A 14,354-nucleotide genomic window follows, 5' to 3' on the forward strand; every position below is an offset into this window, starting at 1 on the left:
TTAAACGTTTTTTTTTAAGAAGCGTCCTGCCGCTCTCTTTCGAACACCGTTTCCACAATTTAATTTAGTTTAATATTTCCCGAGATATTCTATTTGTTTATAAGCCAAAAAATTGTTTATAATTTTAAAATATTCCTGAGGCCGCTGAAATAGTCCAATTTCAATTCTGTAAAGTACATTAGATAGGTATAGTGTCTTTTTATGAAAAAATCATAGTTATTCTTATGCATCTTAATTATTGTAGTTATTATAGCGACCGTAAATTTTTAATTAATATTTCAATTGTTGCTAAACTGTTCATTCAATTTCCATCGGCTTGTGGAATTATAATATACATGGAAAGGGCTTCTACGTTACCAAGTCATTTAATTATTGATTAACAACTACTTATCTAAAAGTTTAGTTGAAAATTAAAGATTTTGTTGGAAAAACCCGCTTTTTCCGGGGAAAGTTTTCGTCGAAGTAAATCGGAAAAACACGTCTCTATGCAAAATTTAATTGCGGTGAGTTTTTATTTGGGTGTTTTTGGTCTAAAGTTAAAATCGTTGGAGTTATAGAGCAAAAATTGAAAAAAACTCGATTTTCGGGCGCCATTTTGTTTATAAAAAAAGTAGCACACTATCTGCGGACTTTGCATATCTATATTATTAATATATACAATCATAAGATTCGATTCCAGCAATAAAATTGCTGGTAAATAACTTTTCCCAAAAATGGCCTATTCTCCGATAATCAGCCCAGACTAATTATATTCATCCCTACAATCAGTTTCGTTCAGTCCTACTATGAACGTATTTTATATTGATAATTACTGAATGCATTAGCTCAATATATGATAATTGATTAATAATAATTTTGCAAATCCCCTTTTTTGTCCTAAATCTAATGAACTTTACACTGTGTGATTTCTCATATGATTTCACTTATACAGTGCGCTGGAAAAAGTGTTGCCCCCTTATTAACTTATTTATTTTTAGCACATAAGCAAAACGCTCGGACAGGTCGATTTTTAAAATAATCAAAGTATATTATAACATCAATGTTTCGAACTTTACACGATCCCTCTTCAGGTGACAGGCGCGGCGTAACTTTGATTTTTTTTAATGGGAAAGTACGTCATGTGACAGCTTATTTAAAAGCGTTTGAAATAGTGATTTTAAAAATGTATAACACTTCAATCCTTGTGGAGAGCGCAGGTGCAAAATTTCGATCGAATTCTTTTTAAGCTCATTCATTTTTTTTGGAATCCTGAGAAAGCTAATAAGTATTTTTGAAAAATTTAAACGCAAGATGAAAGATTACGTTATTATCGAGGGCTGAAAGTCCCTTAGAATAAACAAAAAGCTTCTTTTGAATGGTATATTTGAATTTAAAAACCATACTAAATTTTCTCCTTTTCACCCCTGTGACTTATTAAAATAATCATTATAGAAGTTCTCAGGGACTTTAGACCCTGGATAATACGGTAATATTTTATTTTGCGTTTATATTTTTCAAAAATACTAATTAGTTTTCTCGGGATTCGAAAAAAATGAATACGATAATAGACACACGAAAACTTCCTTCCAGTACGGACTACACTTAGAAACGAAATGAAATTATTCGGCACTTCGGCAGGGGTAACAGCATTGTTTAACAAAGAACGATAAGGAAAAGCCGTTACATTTCAAATAGTCAAGCAATGCTAGTTTCATTTTGTATCTCCGTAAGACAATAATTGGTTAAGATATGGCTGTTCAAAATTTGCATACACTCGTGATTAGTGACCCATTCAAGCTTTCTCAATTATAACCCTTTCAAAAATAAACACTTTAAACCGGCGAGACTGTCAGATCATATAAAAAATAGATAGGTAAGTAAATTGTGTAAAGAATATTTTCTACGCCGGCCCTGACGGACGACTAAAAGAAATGGATGTTCTGACAAACAGCATAGATGCCCGAATATGGATAATGAAGTATTTAATGAGTCAGTCGATTATAGTATTTCGTGATAAAAAGACATGTGTACCTAGATATTAGAATAAATGTATTAAATTCTGAATTTGCCTTTAAATATTTAACAAAGCAGCGGTAGGATATTATCCATGTGCTATAACAAGTGTTAAGTTATATTTATACTTATTTAATAGTGATATTTGTTTAAAAACACAGTAATAGTATTAGGTCTGGATCCCGCTTATGAAAAAAAAGTTGATTAATAGCAAGCTGAAAATTTGTTAATAGCTTAAGGGTGTCTAGTCGAATAAACTTTGATATGTGTGAACACTGGAACAGGGGCAGTTTTAATTGTGGAACAGGTTAAAAATTTGGAACGGTCGCAGCACGAAAACGGCACATTTATTTTGTCCGACAGAACAGACTTAAACTCTTCGAACAGAGATTAAACTCTCATGCAAAAATCAGACTGCTATTTATCACCAAATGGGCGTTTTAATGAGTGGAACATGTAGAATAAGTCAAATGACAGGAATTATGACAGGTAATAAATAGCAGTCTGATTTTTTCATGAGAGTTTAATCTCTGTTCGGAGAGTTTAAGTCTGTTCTGTCGGACAAAATAAATGTGCCGTTTTCGTGCAGTGACCGTTCCAAATTTTTAACCTGTTCCACAATCAAAACTGCCCCTGTTTCAGTGTTCCCATATATCAAAGTTTATTCGACTAGACACCCTTAAGCTATTAACAAATTTTCAGCTTGCTATTAATCAACTTTTTTTTCATACGCGGGATCCAGACCTATATAATCGTATGTGAATGTTTCGAAAGTGACAAAAATAGCAATGGAATTTTCCTGCAAGAAGTGAACTTGTGAAGTGTTGTTACGTTAAAGTGTTTTACGTGGAATTTTATCCGGAATTTGCACTAAATGCGACGTGTAAATAATATTTAAAGTACGGTGAATCACCTGGGTGTTTTTATGAGTTGTTTTTGGATCAATTTGTGCTGTTTCTTTGCCAATGATGTACATTGTACCACATATTTTTTATGACAGGATGTCTGTTGGAACTTCGAACTTGTGTCTGATGGGGTTAAGAGGATTGAACTGTATGTATTTATCAGATAGTTTATTTAATAGATATTAAAATATTTATCGTGATGTATAAGCTATTCAAAGTGTAGTTAATAGACATAGGTATTTCGCGATTTGATTTTGAAAAAGATTAAAATATTTATCGGAATATTTTTATAAGCTATTCAAAGTGTAGCTAATAGACTTATATTTCGCGATTTGATTTTGAAAAAGGTTAAAATATTTATCGGAATATATTTATTAGCTATTCAAAGTGTAGCTAATAGACTTATATTTCGCGATTTGATTTCAAAATAAGTTAAAATATTTATAAGGATAGTATATAAGCTAATCAACGTATAGTATTAAGCTTATATTACCTTATTTAAGTTTGAGAAACTGTTCAACGTGTAGCAACAGACTTCTCTTTTATTAACTTCACAATTTTATTATATTAATAATGTATTATATTTTTATGAGCTATTCAAAGTGTAGATAATAGACTTATATTTTGGTATTTGAATTTGAAATAGATTAAAATATCTATAGGGAGATATAAACTATTCGACGTTTAGTAATATTTATATTTCGAGATTTAAATTTAAAATAGATTAAAATATTTATAAGAATATACACTGCGTTTGGGTTTCAATTAGATATGCGCGCTTGAGGTGTGAGCACTGCCGGTTTTTCCACATTTAATAAGGTATGCGTTATTGTTATAATTTATACACATGCATTTATAAATATTTAGAGTGTAGACGGTATAGTCGTAGAGTGTCAATGTCATTTTTAAAATAGCGGTGACTATGGCTTTAGTTTTTGAATATTCTTTTAAATCGTTACTTGTTAATTGCGTGAATTATTTATTAATTTACATTAATAGCATTATTTTAAATTAATTATTTATTCAGTCATTACGATAATTTATATACTATGCAATAAAAACTAATAATCGAGAAAAGAGAAAAATTTATAAAGCGATTTTAATAACATACTGTTACTATCGAGTAGATGAGTTTTGAACATCTTTAACAGTTAAAAATTAATTTTAAATGTTTGGTAATAAATGTTTGAGGAATTTGAGCAACCGGTTTATTTACCCACTTGCCGGTAATTTAACAACCATATTACGTCACCTACTCATTGTAGATTAGTAATTTCAGAACCTAAAGTATTATTTGTTTAAATCCGTCGATGGACGATTACGCATCGATACTATAGTGGAATAATAGACAGTGTTGCCAATTTTGGCGCTTCCTTCGAAGTGGTATATCTGGTTGATTGGTGAACGCTCTGTATAAGCTATTCAACGTGTAGTATTGAGCTTATATTGCATTATTATTTAAGCTCGAGAAGTTGTTCAACGTGTAGCAACAACCTTCTCTCAATTTAACTTCGCAATTTTATTCGAATAGCATGAGTATAAGTATATATTATTATATAAATATAGTATATAGAAAGAAAACAAAAGCAATGGGTCGAAGGAAAGGATCCAGGCTAAGTTCAAGTTCAACATCCGAATCTAGCAGTAGTAGTAACGACTATGATTACAAGATAAAACCGACAATATCATTTTCATCATCAGACAAGTTTCAAGATTCCCAAGTCTAGAGAAACGAACATCGTTCAGGTAGCTTCATCAAGTGAAAGAGTCTCAACACTCCTCCACTACCCGAAATTTATGTTAGTAATAGTCGAGCGAATAGGGTTACTAGTCAAAAAAAAAGCTCATCCAGCACCTATCACAACCCAACGATGCGGTTAATGGAACATTTGTGGAGACGGAGTGCATTCCTGATTTTTTTTTGGGGATGTGATCTATTAGTGACTAGAACGAACTGCTATGATATTCCATATGCAAATCAGGTTGAGAGGATTGGCTAGAACAGGGTACAATAATTTGAGTACATACATATCACCTTAGTTGAGGTAAGTGAAACTCAAATTGTAGCTAGAGGTGTTGATTGTGTTGAAGATAAAAGTGTTTCTACTGATATTAGTATAATGACCCGTTCTTTACACAATTTTTGTTTGTTTTCCAAAAATTATGTGTTATGTAATTCAAATTTATCTGAGGAGTAAGCAGTAAAGATCCTTGACTTACTGAATCAATTTAGGTGTTGTTTTTCACAAAACATTAGTGAATTGGGTAAAACAGATATTCTTAAAATGCAAATCCATCTTACTGATGATCGTCCTGTCGTGTATCGTCCTTATGGTTTGTCTTACAATGAACGAAAAGTTGTACAGACTATCGTAGATGATTTACAGGCTAATGGAGTAATTCAAGAATCTAGTTCACCTTATTCAAGTCCGATGCTATTAGTCCAAAAGAAAAATGGAGAAAATCGAATGTGTGTAGATTATCGTGCATTGAATTCGAAGACTGTTAAGGATCGATTTCGACTTCCACGTGCAGACGAGTTCTTAAAAAAATTAAAAGATTGTATGTATTTCACGACTTTACAGCTGAAAACAGAAGCAATTGAACGATTTCCAGAACCTGTTGATGTCGACACTACACGCCAATTTTTGGGTTTGTCAAGTTACTTCAGAAAATATGTAAAGGACTTTGCCACGATCGCAAGACTTTTGACACTTCTCACGAAAAAAGATGTCAAATTTGTATGGGATGACGAACAACGTGTGCTTTCGAAACCCTCAAGAATAAATTGACTTCGAGGCCTGTCCTTGCTGTTTACAATCTGGAGTTAGAAACCATGGTAGTAGTAAATTCATTACATTTTCGAATTTATCTCATCGAAATCCATTTTAAGGTGGTTACAGATTGTAATGTAGTGCGGATCACATTGACCAAAAGAGATATAATTCCCAGAATTGAAAGATGGTGGTTAACCATTCAAGAATTTACTTTGGACATTGAATACCGTCCAGGTACGAAAATGCCACATGCTCTAAGCAGAGATACTGTCGCAAAAATTCCAGAGGAGGCACTCACGGTTAAGATAAACCTTGTGAACATCGATCAAGAAGATTGGATCTTACATGCCCAATTAAAAGATGAAAGATGCAACACTATCATAGATCTGCTGTCGAAATCTCCATCAGATAAGGAAGAAAAAGATATCCATCAAAACTACTGCATTGTAAACAATCGACTATATCGAAAAACTTCAGAAGGCAAAAGGTGGGTTGCTCTAAGGCAAGCCCGCAGGCAGGTTGTTTTGCATTATCATGATAGAACTGGTCACATGTCAGTAGAAAAGACTATTTCGGCAATATCTCAATTATACTGGTTCTCAGGTATGATAAAATATGTTAAGAAATACATTGGAGGTTGTCTAGAAGGCTTATATAATAAGGAACCTGGTGAAAAGCAAAAACCTGGACTTGTGCATTCTATTGAGAAGGTTGCAGTACCTTTTGATACACTGCATAGAGATCATCTAGGTCCATTTGTAAAGTCAAAACGAAGGAACTCTTATCTCATTGTCATCGTCGATGCTTTCACTAAGTTCTTTTTTTTTATGAAGGCTGTGCAGTCCACCAAAGTTACCCCGGTGATTACTTTTTTGAAAAGTGCAATTGAAAACTTTGTTGTAGCAAGAAGAATAATTAGCGATGGAGGTTTTTGCTATACTTCCCAACGATTCAAGGATTATTGTACATCACTTAATATAAAACATGTTCTGAATTCCACTGCTGCTCCTAAAGTAAACGGACAAGTGGAAAGGTATAATTGTACAATAGTAGCTTCTTTATCATCCTGCAGTGAAGACGAGATTACTTGAGATGAATTCGTTCCAAATTGGGGATTGAATTCAACGAAGAATTCAACCACAAAAAAAAACGCCCTACGAAGTAATGTTGGGTTACCAACCAAGAGGTGTAGCCGATGCTGTTCTGGCCAACGAAGTGTCATTACAGGGGGCAGACCGGGGCGATCTATCGAAAATATGTGCGGACGTCAAACGAATGACTGATGCAAACCTGGGCCCGGATTACGTACACTCGATACGCATCGTATCCGCCATGTTTTCCCATAGCGCCTTACGGGAAAACATGGCGGATACGATGCGTATCGAGTGTACGTAATCCCTATGCTGGTCAAATAAAAGCAAACATTTGACAAAGTGATTGAATTCAACGAAGAATTCAAGCGGGCGTCAAACGAATGACTGATCCAAACCAGGTCAAATAAAAGCAAACATTTGACAAAGTGATTGAATTCAACGAAGAATTCAAGCGGACGTCAAACGAATGACTGATGCAAACCAGGTCAAATAAAAGCAAACATTTGACAAAGTGATTGAATTCAACGAAGAATTCAAGCGGAAGTCAAACGAATGACTGATGCAAACCAGGTCAAATAAAAGCAAATATTTGACAAAGTGATTGAATTCAACGAAGAATTCAAGCGGACGTCAAACGAATGACTGATGCAAACCAGGTCAAATAAAAGCAAATATTTGACAAAGTGATTGAATTCAACGAAGAATTCAAGCGGACGTCAAACGAATGACTGATGCAAACCAGGTCAAATAAAAGCAAACATTTGACAAAGTGATTGAATTCAACGAAGAATTCAAGAGGACGTCAAACGAATGACTCCCTAATTACCTGATCCTTATATCATTAAAAAGGGTTTTAGATCATGATCGTTACGTAATCGAGGATCCTCAAGGTTCCGTGAGATCTCAAAAGAAAAATGAAGGTGTGTCATCTAACGATAAGATGAAACCTTTCAATACTGACGTCAGTTCTGAATCCAAAGGGGATTTGGATCCTAACGAAACGGATCTCCAAGATAACGAGCGATCCACAATTATTGTGATCAAAGCTAGCTGTACAAAAAAATTACGTATGTCTTGTTTTAATCTGAATTTATATCATTGGTTTATCAATTAATTTTGATTAATATTATAAAACATAAAAAAATTAGTCAAAACCTTTAACACAGAACGTAAGTCAAAAATAAAAAGAATTAATGAAATTATAAGTAACAATAATAAATACACTCAAACAAGATGCTGTATATGTCCATCGCCAACATCTACATAACCAAACTTTTCTTGTTAAGTTGACGTACACTGCAAAGTTGACGTAAACTGGAAAATATATCTGAATTAAGAATAGACATGCGCTGTATAGCTATCTCTGTAATTCAGAGCCACCTGTGATGGCAATGATTTTGGATCACACGTTAGCTAGCTACAAGAGTTCTAACGAAACGAACTTATAAGAGTCCTACCGAAACGGATCTCGAAGATAGCTAGCAACAGAACTCTTACGAAACGAGTTCTTAAAGAGTCCTAGGCGAGTTCTAAAGAAACGAACTTATAAGGGTCCTAACGAAACGGATCTCTTAAGATGGTTGACCACAAAAGTATAAGAAACTAGCTCTTAGACCACGGCTCTTCCAACCCATGGTAAGGGGTTTGGAGAGGGCAAGTTCTAAAGAAACGAACTTATAAGAGCTCTTTTCTTACTATAGGTACCTATTGCATGTTTTGCTTAATGGAATTTACTAATGAGGCGAACTTATAAGAGTTGTTTTCTTATTGCAGGTATTGCATATTTTAGAGGCGAACTTATAAGTCTTGTACTCTTATGGTCTTATACTCTTATCTTACAACTCTTAGAGTTGTTGTCTTGATATTAGTATAGCATGTTTACCTATTGCATGTTTTGCTTAATGGAATTTACTAATGAGGCGAACTTATAAGAGTTGTTTTCTTATTGCAGGTATTGCATATTTTAGAGGCGAACTTATAAGTATTGTACTCTTATGGTCTTATACTCTTATCTTACAACTCTTAGAGTTGTTGTCTTGATATTAGTATAGCATGTTTACCTATTGCATGTTGTGTTTAATGTAATTTACTAAAGAATCGAACTTATGAGAGTTGCTTTCTTATTGCATAATTTAGAAGCGAACTTATAAGAGTTGTTTTCTTACTATGGGTGTAGCATGTTTTTTTAAAGAAATTTACTAGCTGTAGATCTTAAGCTAATATTTCAGGTCCAACTTAAGATGAACTGGATGGATGACTACTGTTAGATTTAATGTAAAATTATTAGATAGTAGTCCCATTATTAATATGGCATGTGTCTTATTTATTTCATAGTCTTGTCTTTTAAAGTTAACATGTTTTTTATGATCTAGGTAAATCAGTGGCATCGGATCCACGAGGACGTGGATAAGGGAAGCGTGGCCGACTGTAAAGAATATTTTCTACGCCGGCCCTGACGGACGACTAAAAGAAATGGATGTTCTGACAAACAGCATAGATGCCCGAATATGGATAATGAAGTATTTAATGAGTCAGTCGATTATAGTATTTCGTGATAAAAAGACATGTGTACCTAGATATTAGAATAAATGTATTAAATTCTGAATTTGCCTTTAAATATTTAACAATTGTTTGTAAAGCGGTAGCGAATAATTTCATTTGGGGAGCTAAACACGGCGAGATTTTCATGATTTTTTACAAAAAACAGAGGGCCAACTTTATTTTGAGCGTAACTCGCTTATTTTTAATGCTAAAGCTTTTGTTAACAATTAAACAAAGCTTTTTATAATAAACACTTTAAAAAACTTTAAATGGGTTTTTCCCGAAAAGTGCTTAATTTTTTGGTGATTTCACCTTGAAATATTCGATTTGGAATTAGCCGAATAAGGACGTATTTTCCATGAGCTACAACTTTGTTTTTATTTGATTGATAGACTTTGCTGATACACCATTTTTTGGGTTTTTTATAAGCTACACTTTTGCTAAGGATATTTTTTTCGATAAAATATTTACTTTTTTAGTTATTTGCGAAAAACCGTCTGAAAACGTAGTTTTTTTGTCGAAAAATCAACATTTTCAATGGCAAGTAACTCAAAAAGTATTGACTTACGTAAAAAACTCTATAGAACAAAAGTTGCTTAAAATCAGTCAATTTAACCATTTCCGCTCTTACCTTGAACGTATGTTTTTTCACCCCCGGGAAGGGGTGACTGTCACCCCCCAAGTAAAAGCAACCAACGGCACAATTTCAACTTTAAAGTGGAGGGTAATTAGAACCTAAATCCAAATGTTTATGTAATTTGGAGTTGCCCCTGAAAATTACACAGTATCGCCGAATTTCCCGTTCATTTACTGGGCTATATTTCCCAACCGAAAAATCGAAAATTCAGATAAAAATATTATTAAAAATTTACGAATAGAAATTAGTTAGATAAGATAAAATTTGATATATTTGGCAAATGATAAACCATTTTATTTAAATTTTATATTAATTTTTAATTTTACTTGCTGAAAACTTATTATTAAAAAAGACTGTGTAAAGATATATGTGCCAGCTCCCAGCTCTTTTTATTATATTAATGTAAATTATATTATTTTTTACCATACCTTTAAATAAAGAATAAAATTTTGCATGAAGTATAATATTAAAAGATCAAACGAAGTTCTTATCTAATAATAAATTTTTATCGAATGCTTCTCGTCTAATATCTAGGAGAATACTCTCTATGCGCTTCTTTGAGATATTCTTAGAAGTTCTTGTTTATTTCCTAAAAGGATTTTCTATATAGTGAAACCAAGAATCTTTCATCCTCAAATAAAAAGCTTGTATATTTTTATTAGCTTAAATTCGGTTTATTTTTATTCTATTAAATTGTGGTTCAAAATATTGGTTACTTATATTGAACTTTTACTCTGTTATATGCAATATTGGATTAAATAATAATACATATATGTATTATATACACTAAAAAAATTTAAAAAATTCTATCCAAGCCTATTTCATAGAGAAGAAGACAATTTTTGAAGATAGCCCTTGAAAAGATGATCATTGAAAAAATCAAAAGTACTTTTGTTAATATAAAATATTTTAACTTACACTGTAATGTAAAATTAAAAGAATAGCGACAAACTGGATTGCAGCTGCCCAGGACAGAGAAGGGTGGAGACATCTTGAGGAGGCCTATGTCCGACGGTGGACAAATTTGGCTCTGTGATGAATAATGTTTAACTTTCACTTAAACACAAACAAAATATCGTTTATGTCATTTGTTGTGAATACATAGCTAGTGTTTGCTCCTCGGACTTTCATAAAGCCAGGTACAGACATGCCTGCAAATTTGGAAAGTAGCTGACATGCCAGGCATAAGTCAGTAAGCAAAAACATACCGGTACTACGATTTTCTTCAATCCTCCTCCAGATGATCAGTTGTGTGAGGCGTTATGTTGAGAGTCCAGGTCCCTGTTCCATACAATATTATTGATCAATTTATTTTCTATAAAAGCTAAAAATGACCAAATTATTATAATCCGAAAATCTTAGAAAACTAACTACTTATTTCACTATGTACCCTGCAACATAAGGGCGTTCAAGTTATACGACGCATTATTTGCCATATTTATTATCCCATTTAAAATAATTTGAGAAACGGTGTCCGATCGTCTTTTTAAATAATTTACCTCACAGATACATTATATTAAAAGCTATCTATGTACAGCTGCCTTCATTTAGTTACCTAAAAATTTATCATTTGAATTTATATGGCCCAGTAAATTGTTACTGTTACTCTTACTCTTACTGTTACTAGATGCAACAATTTAAAAAAAATATTTGTTTTAATATCTCCTAGAGAGATCTACAATATGCCTAGCAGGCTATAAACCTTTTTTCTGACAATGAAACTGATGATATTTAATGTATATCATTCCAATGAATAATCTCTTTTAAAGTTATCTAAGCCTAAGTTAAACATTATTTGCCTTAATTTATATTTGCCTTAAGATTTAAACTAAAGTATAGTCGGAAAAATGAAAGAATACTCATGAACGAACATATAAAACACGCTGTATTTTCCTGTCACCCTGTCACAAAGAAAATAATTGTCCAGTGCAAGTACATGTAACAATAATTATTAGGTATATGTTCTTGCGCTGGCCAATTTTTTGTGTGACACGGTGACAGGAAAATACAGCGTGTTTTATATGTTCGTTCATGGGTATTCTTTCATTTTTCGGACTGTATGTGTAATGAAGATGTGGGCGTCATTAGCAACGCGAATATTTTATTGGGCGGCTAACATACATATTTAGGTCCACCGACACTCTTTTACTAATATAGTTGACACTGAAACGATGTATGGCTTCTTTAATGAATTTTAAAAGGATATCATGCCGAATGATTTCGTTATTGATGTAGTAGGGAGCATCAACAATAGGTCGCATTACTTTATGTTGGTAATGTGGATATGTTGAAGTTGCTAGCAGTTCCCCACATAACAGTTGAATGCGGTAGGTCCACATAGGTTTCAATATTGTTTTGTATACTATTTCGTCATTTAATGAGAGTTTTGATCTGCGACCGATGAGCCATTACTTGTTTCTTAGTTTGAGGCCAAGTTGCTTGAGCTTAGTGAATTTGTGTTTTATCTAAGTCAGTCGTCGATCCAGGTACAAGCCGAGGTATTTGGCGCTATTAGATTGTGGATGTTGACAATTATTAATAAACTGAACAGGAGGGCACGTTTCTCTGTGAAGGGTAAAACGTCACATGTGTTGATTTCAATCTATTTACTTTAATACGTCATCTTTATAGCCAGTTTTGGACCTTGTTCAGACTAGTTTGGAGTTTCCTAGAGGCTTGTGTCGGAGTGTGGGATGCTAAAATGGCTTTATCATCATCAAATCTCACAGCAGTGGTAAGTCGTGTTGATGGTACGTCCTGTAAAATAGGTACAGGATCGGACCAAGCACGCTATATTTTGGAACTCCTAAATTTATCGGATGCAATCTTTTATGCCACACCTTGTCAAAAGCCTGAGATGTGTTAAGAAAAGCTCCTGGACTATATCTTTTACTATTTTGGTCCTGATTGATTGGATTTACCACCCTATGAACTTACTCTATTGTCTCGTGCTTATTGCGGAACCCGAATTGGTGATCTGGAATTATTTTCTTTTCATATATTATAGCTAAAAGGATATACAGGGTGTCCCGAAAAGATTGGTCATAAATTATACCACACATTTTGGGGTCAAAATAGTTCGATTGAACGTAACTTACCTTAGTACAAATGTGCTCATAAAAAAAGTTTTAGCCCTTTGAACTTACAAAATGAAAATTGATTTTTTTTAATATATCGAAAACTGTTAGAGATTTTTTATTGAAAATGGACATGTATCATTCATATGACAGGAACATTATCAAAACAAAATTATAGTGAAGTTTGTCCACCCCATAAAAAATTTATGGGGGTTTTGTTCCCTTAAATCCCCCCAAACTTTCGTGTACGTTCCAATTAATTTATTATTGTGGTACTATTAGTTAAACACAACGTTTTTAAAACTTTTTTGTCTCTTAGTATTTTTTCGATAAACCAGTTTTTATCGAGATGCGGTTTCTTTTTAATATATTTACATAAAAATTTGATGGGGGTTTTGCTCCTTTAAACTCCCCAAATGTTTGTGTACGTTCCAATTAAACTATTACTACGGTACCATTAGTTAAAAACAGTATTTTTAAAACTTTTTTGCCTCTTAGTCTTTTTTTGACAAGTCACTTTTTATCGAGATATGGCTTCTTTTCCAAAATATACCTAAAAATGTAAATTATAAATAAATTTTCTTATTATTAACAGGTCTCTATAATCGTACTTAACCATATACAAATATGTGGTGGATTCGACAAATATTCAAAATATGTCGATAAACACTGGTTTATCGAAAAAGTACTAAAAGGCAAAAAAGTTTTAAAACCATTGTATTTAACTAATGGTGCCACAATAATAATTTAATTGGAACGTACAGAAAAGTTTGAGGGGGTTTAAAGGAACAAAACCCACATAAAATTTATATGGGGTGCACAAATTTCACTTTAATTTTTTTTAAAATGTTGCTGTCATAAAAATGCCACATGTCCATTTTCAATAAAAAATCTCTAAGAGTTTTCGATATATGAAAAAAATTCGAGTTTCATTTTGTAACTTCAAAGGGCTGTAACTTTTTTTGTGTGCACTATTGTATATACGTAAGTGAGGTCCAGTCAACCTATTTTTGACCCCAGAACCTGTGGTATAATTTATGACCAATCTTTTCGGGACACCCTGTATAATAAACAAGCTGAAAATGCGAGCTTTATCATATCGCAAACTTTGTTTATTTACGTATATTTATTTCATAATATGGAAAATTGCTATTATGAAAAGTTGTTTAGAATTAACAAGTATGTCTTAATGTGCAATTATGTCATTATAATTTAAATGTTGTGAACTATTAAGGTACTTTACTCTTGATCGAAATTAATATTTTTTATATACCTTGTATAAAATTAATAAAATTTGATATATGATCGTTGCATCGTAAATCTTCGACCAT

General features: G+C 32.8%; 1 long non-coding RNA gene across 1 annotated transcript; it reads left to right on the forward strand.

The window, feature by feature from the left end:
• Window positions 1-2,746: 2,746 nt before the first annotated feature.
• LOC126886670 (uncharacterized) lies at window positions 2,747-9,373 on the forward strand. The gene is made up of 2 exons (XR_007698749.1): window positions 2,747-3,045; window positions 9,141-9,373. It is a non-coding gene; the product is annotated as an uncharacterized LOC126886670 (long non-coding RNA).
• The last annotated feature ends 4,981 nt before the right edge of the window (window positions 9,374-14,354 follow it).

The sequence above is a fragment of the Diabrotica virgifera genome, chromosome 6, assembly GCF_917563875.1.
Source record: "Diabrotica virgifera virgifera chromosome 6, PGI_DIABVI_V3a".
Lineage (NCBI taxonomy): Eukaryota > Metazoa > Arthropoda > Insecta > Coleoptera > Chrysomelidae > Diabrotica > Diabrotica virgifera.